This window comes from Vicugna pacos, chromosome 18, assembly GCF_048564905.1.
Source record: "Vicugna pacos chromosome 18, VicPac4, whole genome shotgun sequence".
Lineage (NCBI taxonomy): Eukaryota > Metazoa > Chordata > Mammalia > Artiodactyla > Camelidae > Vicugna > Vicugna pacos.
This window is the reverse complement of record NC_133004.1, coordinates 23,611,227-23,628,657: the sequence shown is the minus strand read 5'-3', so window position 1 is coordinate 23,628,657 and position 17,431 is coordinate 23,611,227. Positions and strand designations below refer to the sequence as shown.

The 17,431-nt window shown below is 50.2% G+C and overlaps 1 long non-coding RNA gene across 1 annotated transcript in view; it reads left to right on the top strand.

The window, feature by feature from the left end:
* Window positions 1-495: 495 nt before the first annotated feature.
* The window catches only part of LOC140687069 (uncharacterized), a 49,530-nt gene continuing 32,594 nt past the window's right edge, over window positions 496-17,431 (top strand). Inside the window, exon 1 of the long non-coding RNA XR_012061126.1 lies at window positions 496-791. This is a non-coding gene — a long non-coding RNA (uncharacterized lncRNA). The remainder of the gene's footprint in view (window positions 792-17,431) is intronic.

The window sequence follows — 17,431 nt, the reverse complement described above, 5'->3', positions numbered from 1 at the left end:
TGTGAAAACTATATGGAACTCAAATTTCGGTGTCCGTAACGGAAGCTTTATTGTCCTGCAGCCATGCCTGCTGGTTCTTGTATTACCTGTGGCTGTTTAGGGGCTCTAGCTGTCACAGCAGAGCCCGCAGGGTCTGCAGAGCTGAAAATGGTCACTATCAGGTCCTTTACAGAAAAAGTTTGTCGCCTCCTCTTCTCGGGCCTCACTGTTCACAAGGTGATCTCTGGACCGTGGCATCGGCACTGCCTGGATGCCTGTTAGAAATCCAGATCTCATGAGCCTGAAGCTGCAGTTTAACAAGATCCCTTGGGGACCAGTGTGCCCATTAAAGTGTGAGGCGTGCTGCCCTGAAATGATGCCTGTAAAATGCCAAGCACAGGGCTGGCCCGTAGCAAGACTTCAGTAGGTCTTAACTGCTGCGGTAGGCTGACTAATGGTCCCCCAAAGAAGTCCACAGTCTTAATTCCCAGAACCTGTGACCATGTCGATTTACATGGTTCAAGGCGCATTGCAGGTGTGATTAGGCATCTTGACAGACCTCGAGGTTATCCAGGTGGGCCCAATGATGTGATCGCAAGGGTCCTTCTAAGAGAAGGCAGGGGAATCAGAGAAGAAAAAGATGTGATGGTGGAAGCCGAGGACGGCAGCGTAACGCACTTTGAAGAGGGAGGAAGGGGCTAAGTCTGTGGCTGGAAGCTGGAAAAGGCCCAGAAATGGATTCTCCCTGGAAGCCTCCAGGAGGCATGGGGCTCTGCGGACACCTTGGTTTTAGACTTCTGACCTCCAGAACGGTAAGAGAACTCGTTTGTTTTATTTCAAGGCGCTAAGTGTGTGGTCACTGTTACAGCAGTGCTAGGAGAACGCTGCAGTTGCTATTACTATTATTATTTGCACCGTCTTCGTTGGTGGTGGTGGTTGAGTGCTGGCTCCGCCATCCACCCGCTAAGCTGCTCCAGGCAGAGTATTGAATCTCTCTGAATCCAGTTTCCTGCTCTGTAGAATGGAGAGAATGTTTTTCCTTCCTCAGGGCATGGCGGGGCTTAGATGAGATAATGTGTGTGGCTGGTGGCTCACAGCGTGGGTGGCCATAATCAGTGACCTTGTTTGAGTAGAGAGGCCGTGGCCAGAGACTGGGTGACTTCGAGTTATTTAAGGTTTCCCCACCTCCCCAGTGGGGATCATGATGGCGCCTCCCTCCCGAGATGCTGAACGGAGCCTCCAGGTGTAACTCTGGGTCCTGGCTGCGCTAAGAAGAACGCAGGCATGTTGGTGGCCAAATTGAGGGGTGTGGAATCGGATCTCTAAACTGGGGGGGCCCTCCAAGGTGTCCTGATTCTGGGCCCTGGACCTCGGCCCAGCCTGGCTCCTGGGGGGAGATAATTTGTACTCCATCTCTTGCCCTTCCTCTTCCTCTGAGAAAATATCCCCACCTCTTTGCTTTTCGAGGTTGCAGCTGCAGACCGGCCAGCAGGCTTCTGCCCTTAAGAAGCCCGGGGTGGGGGTAGGGGGTCACGCTGGTTCCTCCCTGAGGAGGGGAAAGGGCTGCTGAGCCCAGAAGGGGCTCCAGGGCCTGCCCCCTGCTGAGGCTCTGTCTCCTCTGGGCCTAGTGGGGAGCCAGCATCCACGGGCCTGGCCTGTCCATGCACTGTAGCTTTTTAACCAGCCTAGCTTTCTCAGGCTTTGCTGCTCTGGGTCCTGGGCTCAGTTCCCTTGGAGTGTTTATTCCACTGGATTGGAACTATCCATCTCGGGGGGGGGGGTTCCTTAAAAGCAAGGACCTGTTAGATTCAATGTGTGGGCTCCTGGCACCCAGCACAGGGCCCAGCACACAGAGAACATGTGCTGGACCTGGGGAAGAATGACCAAAGAGGCTGAGAGGCACAAACAAGCAGGCAGGGCTCGTAGTGGACCCTTTGCTGACCAGATGTCCCACCAGAATCTGGGAGTCACTGAAGTGGCCCGGAACCTCTGAGGACAGGAGGCAGCATTTCCTGAGTGCCTGTGGGGTGCTGATGGGGTGCTGAGCCCTGGTCTTCTCATCCTGGGCTCTCCACTCCCTAGTGAGGGGGCTCTCAGTGGCTGACACGCCGGGGACCCGAGGCTCAGAGAGGTTAGAGTCTGAGGCAGGTGGTGGGTGGATGCTGGCTAAGCCCTGGGAGGCTTTGTAGGAAATGGGGACTATTGAAGGCTCTGTGTTTCTCTCTCTCGTTTTGGTTTTGGTTTTGGTTTTGGTTTTGCCCCATTCCCCCTAACTCTTTACTATGAACACTTTCAAACATGCAACAACATTGGTCTGTTAATGTTTTACTAAACCTGATTTGTCACGTATCTATCCATTCCTCTCTGCGTCCATCAGCTCACCCTACGCTGGGTGCACTGTGTTACTTTTTATTAGGAGAATTTTCACCACATACAAAATAGGAAGGACACAGCAGAATCCAACATGCCCAGCTGCAGCCTCGTGGCACGTGGCGTGTTTTGTTTCTTCTTTCGTCCCTGTCGCCATTTCTTTTCTTGAGGATTTTAAGGAACTGCTAGACATGATATCCTTCTTCTTGTAAACTTTTCCTGCAAAGGTTTGAGGGAGATTTCCTCTTTGATTATGTCCTGGGAATGGGTTCCAAGAGGCGTGCAGCTCTGCGGACAGCTCGATTTTAGGCTTCTGACCTCCACAGCTGTGAGAGAACACATTTGTTTTATTTTAAGGCACCAAGTGTGTGCTCACTGTCACAGCAGTGCTAGGAGATCACTACAGTTGCTATGACTATTATTATTTGCGCCGTTGTTGTTGTTGGTTGAGTGCTGGCTCGGTCATCTACCCACTAAGCTGTTCCAGGCAGAGTATTGAATCGCTTCCCGCTTTCCCTCCCCACCTCTGTCAGCTCAGCCGCTGTACCAGAGGCTCAGGTGACATTCAGGTAGGTGGCTTCTGGGTCTCAGGATTATTAACAAGGAACTTTTTTGAAATTCACAGAACAAAATGAACTATTTGAAGGTAAATGATTCAGCCTCCTCTATCTAGTTCCCAAACATTTGTATTATTCACCTTCCCCACAAAAAAATCCCCGTGTATCTATTAAGCTCCCCACTTCCCTCTGCCCGCAGCCCCTGGCAACCGCTAACCTGCTTTCTGTCTCTGTGGATTTCCTTATTCTGTATTTCATATAAATGGAGTCACGCGGCGTGTCCCATGTGTTGGGTTGCTTTTACTTCGCATCATGTTTTCAAGGTTCCTCCGTGTCATAGCCTGTGTTGGGGTCTCCCTCCCAGCAGGCACCCTTCCCCCACGGCTCCTTGTGTAAATGTTCCTCCAGGGAAACCCCCAGCGGCAGGGTTGCTGGGACCCAGCGGTGCACACGTCACCTGCCCTCCTGAAGGTCTGCTCTGTTTGGCACTGGAACGGTTGTGTCCCAACACTGAGGCCAGACTTGTCATTCACGAACATTTTCATTTACGACTATTTTCGTTTGAGCCAATCTTAGGAGTAAAAACAATAGTATCTCATTATTTCAATTTGCCGTTTCTGATTGCCAACACGGTTGAGTGTCTTTAGGAAAACTTCTTGTATAATACTGGAATTCCAGGTGCCTGTCGCAGAGTAATAAGGGAGGTGAGATACTCTGGGAATCAGGAAACTTCTGGATACCCTAACTCTCACTGAGTGGGCAACTGCTAGGGTAACCAAAGGTGCTGGGTCACCCAGGACGGACCTGGTTTTAGCGCTGAAATTCCTATGTCCCAGGAAATCCCTGAGTCCCAGAAATACTGGTCACCCCCGTGACTACCTGTCGCCCCTGAACTTGGGCCATGGGGCTGAGGGGCAGACAATGGCATTGAGTGGGAGCCAGGGAACTCCTGCTTTGCTGGGGGACAGGGAGGAGGAGGAGATGGCCCAGCTGTGTGCCGCCCACGCTGGAATCCTCTAGCAGAGACGTTTTACACCCAGGGCCAGCTCACCCCATACCTGGGCGCACCTGCCGGGTCAGGGCCTGGCAGCTGAGACAGATGTCAGGGAACGGGGCTCCAAGCCACCTACCCCCACCTGTCACTGCTTGGCTCGTGGAGCTTTCGGGAGACAGGCAGCCTGGCTTCTTGCCACCTGCGCAGCATCCGTTCTGGTGCCTCCCCCACATCTCCACTTGTGCCTTAACTGCCCCTCCCTCTGGGACCTCCTTCCAAGAGCAAAGTTGACTTCACCTGGGGGTCAGGTGGGCAAACAGCTGCTTAGCTGTTGGAGAGAGAGAGAGACAGGAGCTGCACTGTGTCCAGAGAGCAGGGGGTGGGCCAGGCTCCTGCTGGAGGGGCCTCCTGGGTGACACCCCCAGTAGAGAAGTGGAGGGAGGTGGGGTGAACGTGAGAGGCTTGCTTCTTTGCATCTGTCTTTCCATCTGTCCTTCTGTCCGGGAGGCATCATTTCGCCGACTCCACCACCCCCTCTGAGACAGGATCCTGCAGATGAGGCCGGAGGACTGGGCAGCGTCTGTACGTCTGGGAAGAGGGAAGATGTGAACTCTTTGCTCCCAAACACAAACCCCCAAAATCAGCAGGGCTGTAGAGGGGAGCAGGTGGCGAAACCGGAACTGAACTGGGAGGATTTGGGGAGCAGGCAGCTGTGGGCGTGGCTGCAGGTGTCAGTTAAAGTGTCCCTGTCTCGGGAGTGTGGGCAACTTTAGGACAAGGACCCTGTCCAACTATTTACCCCCCTACCCCTCTTGCTTATCCTGGGGCGGGGCGCGTCATAGGTGCTCAGCAAATCATTTTTAGACAGATGGATGTAAGGGTGGGACTAACTGCTCATGCGACCCTGGAAAAGTCTCTTCTCCCCTCAATTAACATCAGGCTTTCAAGGTTCATCCATGTTGTAGCAGGTGTCAGAATTTCCTTTTCAAGGCAGAACAATATTCCATTGTGTATTTATACCACATTTTGTTTATCCATTGATGCATTTGTGGAGATTTGGGTCGTTTCTACCTTTTGGCTGTTGTGAGTAATGCTTCTATGAAAGTGAGTGTACAAATACCTGTCCATCTTAACTATTTTCATATTGTATTTGTATTTATTTTCTCTTTCACTGAAAATCTAGGCTCCTAATAATAGTAGTTACTCTTTGCTTTATCCTACAATTTTGTCCTCTGGAGGAGGGACCGGGGAGTCCCTAAGTTTCCTCGAGTATACCGTCTTGAGCTGACCCCTCCCACCCCAGCCAATTCTTGGCCACCCAAGGCCCTGAAGTGGTTTGTGGCCATCTCCCTGCGCTTTAGGGGAAGCTTGGCAGTTCCTACATTTGGTCTGAGGACATCCTGCCTCTGTGTATGGGGGGGGGATCTGGACTAGCCCTGTGCCCCAGAGAGAGAGCCTCGCCTGAGAGGGAGGAAGAGCTCACAATGGTGTCAGGCCCCAGCTCTGCTCCCCAGGACAGTTGGAATAAAATCTAAAATCCTGACCATGGCCCAACCCTGGAGAACCTCTGATTCCCCCACCCTACCCCCTTGGTTCTCTCCTGCCTTAGGGCCTCTGCAGTGCTGTTCCCTCTGCCTGGAACCCCATCGCCCCCCCATCCTTCCTTTCCCTGTTTCCAGTTCAGACTTCAGGCCTCTGTGCAGATACTGACTTGTCAGAGTCTTCCCATGACCCCCACCCCCGCTATTCCTCTCCATCCAAGCACCCTGTTCTTTTTCTTCATAGGATTATTACATTATATATTCATTATTTGTTCATTTTCTTTTGGAGACAGGGCTAGGTCTGTCTCATTCCCTACTGTATCCCTGTCTGGCACAGAAAAGATGCTCAAGAAGTATTTGTGGAATGACTACAGGAATGAGGAGGACCGTACCAGTCTTTGCTCCCATGCCCCATCCCCCACTGTGTCCTGTTCCCCATTTCTTACTTACTGAGGGCTGTTTTTGTGCTGGGCATTGCGCTAAACCTTTGATGGAGCAACCCTATGAGGGAGGTAGCCCTTGTTGCCATACTTCATAAATGTGGCAGCTGAGGCTCAGAGAGGTGAGGCCCCAGGCCCCAGGTCACACAGCATGGAGGGAGGAGGCAGAAGCCGATTGAAGTTGCTCCACCCTCAAGGCCCATGTTCTGAATTTCCACCCAGCCGTCCTGAGGCGGGTTCCTGTCCTGCCCTCCCCTAGCCTCTGCAGAAAGAAGCAGGAGCTAGAGAATTCCACGGGGCCCCAGTCACCCCACCTGGAGAGCCGCCGGCCTGGGGGAGATCAGCCTCCAGGCTCCGGGTTATGTTCCACTGTTCCTCACTGCCTCCCAAATTAGTTCCATGTTCAGCCCAAGGCCTGTGGTTTCCACTTGTTTTCTGTAACCGGAGCTTCCCCAGCACTTGGCACAGAGGCCAGGACTCGGCTTCGGCTCCGGTTCCTGATTTCCTTGGATGTTGAGATGATGTCAGATGATTTCATTGGCAGAGAAAAGCCCAGCGGGGGGTCAGTGGGCAGATCACCTCCCGCTCCCCCCACCCCCAGCCCCATGCTCAGGTAGGGAAGAAGCCTAGTGTATTGGCAGAGTCTCTTTTTTCCCATTTCATGCTGGCAACAGGTGAGGAAAATGAGAACTCAGCGTGGTTGGGTGACTTGCTCAGTGTCGCACAGCAATTGAGAGGCAGGGCGCAATTTGTACCCAACACCCAGGCTCTTCCTCCCAGATACCTTTCCAGACCAGAGACAAACCGGACCCTGGGGACCCAGAAGTGGTGAAAACCCAGACCTTGTCCACACAGAGCTCTAAGCTGAGCAGAAAAAGACCAGATTGAGTGCAAATAGTGATCAAAGCAACACACGCCAACATGAGACAATATATATTTTTAGACAGTGAGTGAGTCAGTCCCTGATGATTCACAGGCCTGGCTGGGCTTGCAGGGCAGCCCCAGGCCGCCAAGGGCAGGGCAGGAGATCAGCCACACCAGGGGACAGGAAGGCAAAGAGGGACTGAGGGCCACATCCGTGGGGCCCTTCCTTGTCATCCACTGTCCTGTCAAGGGTTGGGTACTTTGAATGAGTGCTTGAAAAGAGCTCCTGTTGATAGAATTAGAAGATGATACTACAGGCAGCTTCACATCACTTTATAACCACCTACACTGGGCTGGGCGCTGTGCTCGGTGCTGGGGAGATGGCAGAGAACAAAACAGACAAAGCCCTGACCTCCTGCACCTTTTTTGTGGGCCATCCGGTCTCTATTGCAACAGTTCTTCTCTGCTGTTATTTTTTAAGGGGAAAGATGTTTTATTGAGATTTTGCTACATAAATAACTACAAAAAGCTGGGAGGACTGAAAGGAACAGCTCTGTCTCCCTCTGCATTGGTCACTAAGGATCCAGTGGGTAGGGGAGATGGGAGGTAATGACCAGAGGGAGGAAGGATGCCCTGGGTGTTACCTGGCATGAGGAGTCTGATATGAGAGAGAGAAGAAGGGCAGGAAGGAGACAAGGGCTTGCAAAAAAGCAGCCATGGACAATATGTAAGTGAATGGGCATGGCTGAGTGCCAATAAAACTTTATTTATAAAAACAGGAAGTGAGCCAGTGTTGGCCTGGGGGCTGTAGTTTGCTGACCCCTGTTCTCTAAGACACCGTCATCCACCCCCTGGCTCCCCTTATTTGGCTTTCACTGTGTGACTCATAGACTCCCCCTCCCCATCATGACCACCTGAAACCCAGTCTCCTCCCAGGTAGCTTGCTTGTTCTACAGGTAAAAACTGCTACAATGTTCTTCTTTCAATGAAAAACTGTTCTTGTTTGGCTTCAAAAGCTCCCTACATACAGGGATTTATGGACCATGTTAGACAGTGACCTCTTGGGGCACCAGCATCCACATGACACTCTGTGTCCAGCCTAGTGCTTGGGACATAGTAGGGAGCTGGAGGAGCCTTTGCAGAACAGACACTGCCAAGGCGGTACCCAGCCCTGTCTGTCTTCCTCACTTTAGTTAGAAACTGGCAAAAAAACAAAAAGGGGTGTGTGCATGTGACAGAAGAGGCCCCCCTCTGGTGGTCTTCCCTGTCCCCCAGGGAGTCTAGGCAGCCCCAGTGTCTCTGCCACACCCCAAATTCACAGGACAAATCCAGCAGGAGAGAGATGAGGGTTAAGGGGAGGGGCCCTGACTCAGAACCCCAGCCCCATGTGTTGCAGGCAGCCCTGCAGCCTCAGTTTCCTCATCTGCAAAATGGATGAGGACAAGCCTCTCCCTGAGCTGCTCAGGGGCACACGAGTCACCTTGTTGGCCTGGCCTCTAAAATTCAAAATGAAGTGTCTATTAACTGTGTGTCTGTATATATGGCTTTGTGGACAGACAGCCCCCAACTTACAACAGTTCCACTGACGATAGTTCGACTTAGTTTTTTTTTTTTACTTTAAATGGTATGAAAACAAAACGCATTCAGTAGAAACCATACTTCGAATTTTTATCTTTTCTTGGGCGTCAGATATGGGGTATAATCCTGTCTTGCGATGCCAGGCTGAGGCAGCCGCTCGATCATGAGGTTAAACAACCCTTATGACCATGCTGCACCCAGACAACCATTCTGTTTTTTACTTTCAGTACAGTATTCAGTAAATTACGGGAGATATTCACCTTTACTACAAAATAGGCTCTGTTAGATGATTTTGCCCAACTGTAGGCTAATGTAAGTGTTCTGAGCATGCTTAAGGTAGGTGAGGCTCCTCTCTGATGTTTGGTTGGTTAAGTATGTTAAGTACATTTTCCATTTATGATATTTTCAATTTCCAATGGGTTTATCAGGATGTAGCCCCATGGCAAGTCGAGGCATATCTGTGTATATATGTACACAAATATGGGATATATATATATAAAATCTCCCATTTAGGAAGAAGCCTGTTTCAGTAACACTTCTGTGCTCAGTCATTGGCCTGAAGCAGCTTATAGAAAAATGAACTGCTCTTTCTGTAGCTAAAAATCTATAGTGTTATTGAGAACTTGCTTTGTGCCAATCTGAGCTAAGCCATTCAAAGGCTTTATTTTATTAAATCCTCAAGTGGTCCTGTGCATTTGGTATTATTTTTTCCCCCATGTTGTAGATAAGTTGCACAGAGGTTAAGTAAATTGTCCGAGGTCACACAGCCAGCAAGAAGGATGCAGACTTGGGCAAATGGACCCCCTGTACACAGCAGCCCTCGCACAGGGCTTGGCAGGGAGTGGTAGTAATAATAGCTGGTGTGTTTTGACCAAAAATTGGACCCAGGCCTTTGTGGATGCAAAGTACTCCATACTGTGGGAGACGAATACATTATTATCTCCAAGAAAACTAACAAAATTTCAGTATCATCTGGAATCCAGTCCATATTCAGATATTCCCCATTTTCCCGATCTACAAACGTATATTTCTTACTTGCCTCTTAAAACCAGGATCCTAACACATCCAGTTCACACCCTGCATTTGGTTATGTCTTTTCAATCTTTTAGTCTGTTTTCATTCTGCCATCTTTCTTTTCCCCCATGATATTGGCTTTCAGAATGCTCTAGGTCTTTCATTTTATAGCTGATCTTCAGTTCATATTATCTAACTAACTCCTCCTGAGGTTGTTTAATGGTCCCTGTGTCCCCTGTATGTCCTGTAACCTGTAAGTTAGACCTAGAAGCTTAATTAGATTCTGATGCAACTTTTTAAGCAAGAATACCCCCATGATGGTGACATTTCATTGCATCAACTCTGGTGTATCCTGAGGCCTCTCCCTGCCCCCTGCCCCAGGGATGGGCCAGACAGCGTCTCCACCCTATGGCCTGAGGTCCTCCCTTCCCCATCCCCCACACCAGGGCCTCTCTGTACCTCCAGAAAGATCTCGACCCAATTAAAATGAAGTGCCCACTTGTGGGGACTTGGCCTTGAAGTTTACACCTCCTTCTCACCCCTTTGCTGTGGCCTTGATCTGTATCTTAGGATGGGTTCACGGAATCATCCCAATGGGGTGGGAGTTGGGGGACGTGTAACTTTGGGCCCTTGGGCGGCTGGGGGGAGTACCCAGAGGAGCTGTCCAAACCCAGAGCACCGCTTCCGAAGTCCAGGAGGCTCACTGGGCAGGAGGGAATCTGAGCCTGGGGACTCGCCCAGGACTGTGGGGAGAGTGAGTGCAGAGGGAGGCCTGACTTGGGCCTCTGAGGAGATCAGACAGGAGGGGAGGGCTCCCAGGCCCCAACCCCATCTGTTATTACACAGACCACAGGGGAACCGGGGCTCTGCCTGGACTCAGGGGCTCCTGTGACTCACTGTCCTGTCACTGGTTCCTTGACATGCCAGCTCAGTGAAGAAATCCCCCTGCCCCACCCCCCCAGCCATGGTGAGTGGGATTTTCTCCTGGGAAGGGTGAGTCAGCGCTTCCCCTCCCCCAGCCTGGGAGCAGGGCTCCCCTTCTGTCTGTGGGGTCTGGTATCACATAATCCCGGCTTCACTCTGGCCTGTGTCCTGCTGGGCAAGCCCTTCACCCCTCTGAGTCTCCCCATAAAATAAGAAGATGATCTGACATGCATGGGACGTAGCCCACCTTCCATGTACAGTCACAGGGATGTCCACACGTTTTCCTCCTGCTCCCTCGTCTTGGCAAAGGTGAAGGACCCTGGGCTGCTTCAAGAACTGGGATCGGGGCCAGGGGTCTGCATAGAGCTCGCCAGATATTCAACCAAGAGGCAGTCACCATGTTTGTCCCTCTGGCACCCCTCTGCCCAGGTGAAGCATATCTCACACCCACCCACTCCCTCCTTCCAGCCAGCCAAGGGAAGACTCAAAGCCCAGGGTGACCCTGGGCATATTTCTTCCCCTCCCAGCCTCACTTTGCTCATTTCTGGGAACAGACTTGGACCCAGTGCCTTGAAGATCCTTCAGTGTCCAAATTCCAGTATTCTTTTTTTTTTAACAATTGTAAATTCAAATAGAATTCACATAGTATGTATTTCAGCCAATGTAAAGTACAATTTAGTGGTTTTTAGTATAACCTCACTATCAATTTTAGAACATTTTCAACATCTCAAAAAGAAACCTGGTCCCTATGAGCTATTGCCCTTCCCCCCCTGCCCTCCCCACAGCTCCAGACACCACCGTCTGCTTTCTGTCTCCTAGATTTCCCTATTTGGACTTTCACAGGAATGGAATCATGCAATATGTGACCTTTGGTGTCTAGCTGCTTTTATGTAGCATCACGTTTTCAAGGTTCACACTTGTCCCGGCTCGTGTCAGTCCTTTGCACTTTTTATGGCTGAATAATATTCCATTGTGTGGATAGAATGCATTTTGTTTATTCCTCTGTTGATGGACATTTGCGTGGTTTCTGCTTTTTGGCTCTTTGTGTGTGTGATTTGTTTTTATTTTAATTGAAGTACAGTCGATTTACAGTGTGCTAATTACTGGTGTACAGCATAGTGACTCATTTATACATGTATTTCTTTTCATATTCTTTTCTATTATAGGCCATCACAAGGTTTTGAATATAGTTCCCTGTGCCATACAGTAAGATCTTGTTGTTTATTTTATATACAGTAGTTAATATCTGCAAATCCCAAACTACCAATTTGTCCCACCCCATCCCCTTCCCACCCAGTAACCATAAGTTTGTTTTCTACATCTGTGAGTATGTCTCTGTTTTGTAAATAAGTTTACTTATGTCCTTTTTTTTTTGAGATTCCACATATAAGTGATGTCATATCAATATTTTTCTGTCCTTGTCTGACTTATTTCACTTGGTATGATAATCTCCAGGTCCATCCATGTTGCTGCAAATGGCATTATTTTATTCTTTTTTATGGCTGAGTAGTATTCCATTGAATATATACACCACAACTTTATCCAGTCATCTGTGGATGGACATTTAGGTTGTTTCCATGTCTTGGCTATTGTAAATAGTGCTGCTATGAACATTGGGGTGCATGTATCTTTTTGAATTAGCATTTCCTCTGGATATATGCCCAGGGGTGGGATTGCTGGATCATATGGTAAGTCTATTTTCAGTTTTTTAAGGAATCTCTGTACTGTTTCCATAGTGACCGCACCAACTTATATTCCCAACAACAGTGTAGGAGGGTTCCCTTTTCTCCACACACTCTCCAGCATTTGTTTGTGGTTTTTGGCTGTATGAACAATGCTACAGTGGTAGTGAATATTCCTGTATAAGTTTTTGTGTGGACATAAGTTTTCAGTTCTCTTGGGTACATACCTAGGAGGGGAATTGCTAGGTCATAGGGTAACTCTATGTTTAACTGTTTGAGGAACCACCCAGCAGTGTTCTACAGCACCATTTTACATGAGGGTCGTGTTCAAGTTTTCATACTCACTTCTCTGTTAGAGTTTCTGGGATTAAAAAAAGAAGAAAAGCATGCCCCAGCTCTCACATCAGGAGGAGATCTTATCTATCACACAGGCCCTATTACATTACATAGGGCCTTTTTTTTTTTTTTTTTGAATAAGAACATTGGGTCTCTGAGAAGTGATACAACTTGCTGGATACCAAACAGCTACATAGTGGCCAAGCTGGGATTTCCACCCAGGCCCTCTGAGTTCAGGGTCTGTGAACGTAACCACCAGTCTGTGCTGCCCCTTGTCCCTGAGCTGGTGGGAGCTGAGGTGCTGCTTTGCCCTCTGGCATCTCATGGGTGGAGGGTTCCTGTTCTGCTCAGAGAACCTGGGGGTGGAGTTTCAATGCTGAGGTCCCTGACCCTGCCCCCTGCCCCAGGCCCCTCCTCTCATTTGGCACCCGTGCTAGTTAATGTTGCTGGAGCCTGTCTGGCTGATTAGCTATGGCTGCATTTCCGGGAGCTTCAAAATGAGCTGATTATCCAAACAGCAGTGCCCCTTCCTACCCTTGGCTCCCTTACTTGCCTCCCCCTGGGGTCTGTCCTCAGCCAGAGGGCCTGGGAGGAGGGGAGGGACAGCTGCATGTAGCCACACTCCTGGCCGCCCCCAAAGGGAAGTGCCCTCATCTTCCAAACAGAGGAGGAAATACAGGAAGGCTACTAGGCCTGCCCAGGGGGTCTTTGGAGACCCCTCTGGGTCCTGGGAGATCTTCTTTTGAACAACTTTATGGAGGTTTACTTATTCCCCTTAATTCACTTGTTCAAAGCGCACAATTCTACAAATTTTAGTACATTCAGAGTTACACACAATCATCACCACCGTCTAATTTTATATTTTCATCACCCCAAAAAGAAACCTAGTGCCCATTTGCAGTCATTCCCATGCCTACCCCCTCCCCACCCCAGCTCCAGACCATCACTAATCTATGTCTCTATCAATTTACCTTTTCTGGACACTATGTAAATGGAATCATACAATATGTGGTCTTTTTGTGACTGGCTTTTTTTTTTTTAACTTAATGTATTTTTGAGGTTCACGCACGTTGGAGCAGATGTCAGAATCCATTCCTTTTTATGGCTGAATACTATTCCATTGTGTGGAGACCACATTTTGTTTATCCATTTATGAGCTGATGGCCATTTGAGTTTCCACTTTTTGGGCTATTGTGAATAATGCTACTATGAACATGCTCATACAAGTCTACATAGATGCATGGTTTCATCTTTTCTTTCATTTCATAGATACCCAGGCATGGAATTGCTGGGTCATATGGTAACCCTCTGTTTAACTTTTTGGAAGAACAGTCAAACTGTTTTCCAGAGGGACTGCCTTATTTTACATGAAGTTTCCAGTTCCTTCTACATTCTTGCATTGCTTTTATTGCCTGTCTTTTTTATTGTGGCCATCCGAGTGGGTGTGCAGGGGCATCTCATTGTGTTTTGATTATCACTGGTATTGATTTACATCACCTCTGATATGCTAACTATCTTTTCGTGGTCTTGGTGGCCTGTTGTAAAGCTTTTTTAGGGAATTCTCCATTCAAACATTTTCCTCACTTCTGATTGGGTTACTCGTTTTCTTCTTGTTGAGTTGTAAGAGATCTTTATGTATTCTGGATACAAGTGTTAGGAGGGCATGAAATGTCTGTTTCCAGTGCAGGCCCTGAGGGAGTGGTGAGAACCCAGAGTGGGTTTTTGCCTGGACGGCTAGGGCCTTCTGGAGCCAGAGTTCCACACTGGCTCTGCGGGAGAGGGCTCCGAAGTAAACCTCAGGGCTTCCGGGGGCCTCTGGGTCCCAGCTGGCTTGGGATTACAGTCAGTGTCGGGGGTGGGGTGGGAGTGGGTCTGATCACCTGACACTTGCCTGAGAAGGGGAGATTCTCACCTCTGGCCCCTGACCCCTCACCCTTTTCCCTTCCAGTGAGGAGGTCTCTATAACCCTGGCCTTGGTCAAGCCTCTAAGCCTGTCCTCAACCCCAGCTCTAACCAGAGGGCATCAAAATGTCCTTTGGGGTTCACGCCCAAGTATAGAACCTCAGGCTGGGAGCTATCAGCTCTCTAGGGCATCCTTTCCTCCATCCTCCTCCCACCCCACCCCCCAAACGTTAGGAACTGTTGCTTTGAAGCTGCCAGTGTGAGCTCAGAAGTGACCGGACCTCGTTTTGTTCACCAAGCACAGATTCGGGGAGAAGGGGGTGTTTCTGTCTCCCGAGAGCTGTGGTCCACCCTTACCACTTTGGGCCTGGGTCCTGTGAGCTTGTGACCCTTTGCTGCAGAAAACCCCGCAGCAAAAGGGGCTTTGCAAGGCTTAGACAGGAGGCCTGGCTTTGGCCCTGGCACCTAATGTGGGTTGGCTGAGAGCAGCAGCAAGAGGCAGCCTGAGCAGAAGCCCTGGATTCAGATCCCCTCCCTGCCCCTCGGTGGGTGACACCATTAACTCCTGTACTTCAGTTTACTCTCCTGCAAAACAGGACATGGTCCATCTCACAGTGCTGGCTGTGGCCAAAGAACTAGGAGTCTGACTGGCTAAGAGTAACTGGGAAGCCGGTTCCGGGATATCCCCTCCTCATCCCCTAATGACTCCTGGTCCTCCAGCCCCGCCTGGCTGTCTCCTCCATCAACTCCTCCGGGCAGGGTGAAGGAGCTCCCTTCTGGATTTCTGCAGCCTCATGTATGGCCCGAATCCCAGCACTGGTCACACTGTCTGCTCTGATCTGTCTGTTTCCCCTGGCTGGCCCTGGGCTCCTGGGGGCAAGTGAGCATATGCCGCGTTCACCTCTGTGTTCCTGGCTCCTCATTTGGCCTGGCCAAGAGCGGGTGACTGGGACTGAATGGCTGAACCAACAACCCCTCCTCCTGTGGTGGTCCTGGGTTCGATTTGGAAGGTGGCGTGCAGGGTCACAGGATGGCTGGTTTCATCCTTGTCTTAGGGAGCCGGGGACAGTGCAAGTCTGGGCTCAAGGCCAGCGGGGGAAGCCTGTTGTGCTGGCTCCTTCTCTGCTGTCCCTGCTAGTGGGTGGGCGGGGATTTTCTGAGAGCAAGGCCAGCATGGCTGAGTGCTCGTGCTTGCCGATGTTCCAGAGCCTAGGGCCTTTCACCATCCTGACTTGTCACTGACGAGGATTTCTCACCCAGCCCAGCCCTGGGTGGCTTGCGGCTTCTTGCCAGACGAGATTCCCAGTAGAGTTGCACCACCCCATGGGGTTTGAGTTTGCTGTCATGATGCTTCCCTTCCTAAGAGGAATGAAATCTGGTAGGAAGGGGACCAGGACAGGGTGCGTGCATCCTGGACCAAGCTCTCCCTCTCTGGAACCTCTCTGGGTGGCCTAGCCTCCTTATTCCTGCATCAAGCTCAGCGGATATCGCACCACTGTCACGCTCTGTGGGTTTCTTGATCTTTTAAATTGAGCTCAAATGCGTATTAATCACTAGCAGTCAACACCCCTGCTCCTCCACCCCGTGCCCATCTGTAGCAAGATAAGAGATGTACACATACTTTAAAAGGGTAATGCAGTGGCTTATTCCCCATGAGCTGAATTGCCTGGATTAGAATCCAGCCTTGGACCGTCACCAAGTGACTCTCGCTGCCTCAGTTCCTTGCCTGTCCTGGGTTTCTTGCAAAGATACAGAGTCATAATATACATAAAGCCTGCTCAGTGTAGCGCCTGGTCCACACGCGCTCAGTGAATGGACACGCTGGGCAGAGGTGAAGGGGCCCCTGCAAAGCCCTCGCTCCCTGAGCCTTCCTCTGGTTCCTGGGTGTGCTGGCCACCCTGTGGCTGACCTCCCCCATGGGTGTGAGGTGACAGCCAGCAGCTAGGGGGCCACCTGCGTCTTGCTTGATGTCCTGGGGTGAGGAAGCATTTCTTCCCACCAGTAGGTGAAGGAGACTCCTAAGTAGGGTTGCCAGGTAAAATGCAAGACACCCAGTTATTCAGACACATGATGAGTAGATTTTTAGTATAAGTATATCCCAAGTGTTACATGAGACATACTAATACTTAAAAAAATTATTTTGTTATTGTACTGAAATTCAAATATAACTAGGCGTTCTATATTTTTGTTTGCTAAGTCTGGTCCTGATTGTCCTCCACCCCCATCCCGGGACTGGGGCCAGTTTCGGGCTGACAGATTTAGGATATGCAGGGTTGGGATTGCTTTAAGCCAGTCAGGGTCCATCACCCCCAACCACCCAGCTGAAGGGGCTGCGTCCCCCCTGTTGAGAAGGTGTCGGTTACTGTGGGTCCTTCCCTTGCCCACCTAGAGACTTTGCATGGAATGAAAAGTGTACAAATTCAGGCAATGTTTGAATCTCAGCCCCTCCTTGTCCCTCTTTAAACAGGAGCCTTGCCCATTTCACGGATGGAGAGACTGAGGCGGGGGCCAGCTGCGTCTTTTCTGATAATGGGAGGCCGTTGAACTGCTCAGTACTGAGCATCCTCTGTCAGCATCTTTTCATCTGTTAGTGTCTAGGATTTTTCTGGGGCTGGATTGGTGTTCACATCCATTAACCGTGAGCATAAGAGTGCCCCCCACTTTTGTCCAGAAATGGGGAGGGCATTGCTAGTCATTGTTATGTCTTACGGGGGGCCCAAGATGGGCCAGCAGCCATCCTGGGAGCTTTCCGGAAGTGAAATCCCCTCTGCTTGCGATGGAAGCTCAGACTCGGGAAATGACCAGCCCATGGTCATATGGTGACTTGGCCACAAGGCTGAGGCTCAAGCCCAGGGCTCCTGGCTTCTCACCCAAGTGGGGTTCTTTCTACTCAGCCGCCCACTGCCAGCTAGACTTGGGTTTCAAGGTTTCTTCCCAAGGACGATGTGGGAACGCTCAGCATTGTAATCCCACATCTCTTGCCTGCTGCACTCAGGGATGAAGGAATGTGCCAGAACTCCCCCCACCTTTAGAAAGCCTGGAAAGGGGACCTCCAGGGTCTGGGGGTTGAGGAGGAAGTGACTGAGGCCCTCTTCTAGGAAGCTGGGCAGAATGAGCCACTAGTATTCCTGGTGAGATCTGTGATGGTTTTAGGTAGTATGTGGAGGAGCCATGTTTTATGTCTATAGTTATTAATTTACCATAAAGCTGTAGGTGGGGGAGGAGTATAAGCAGACTGATTTTACCAGGT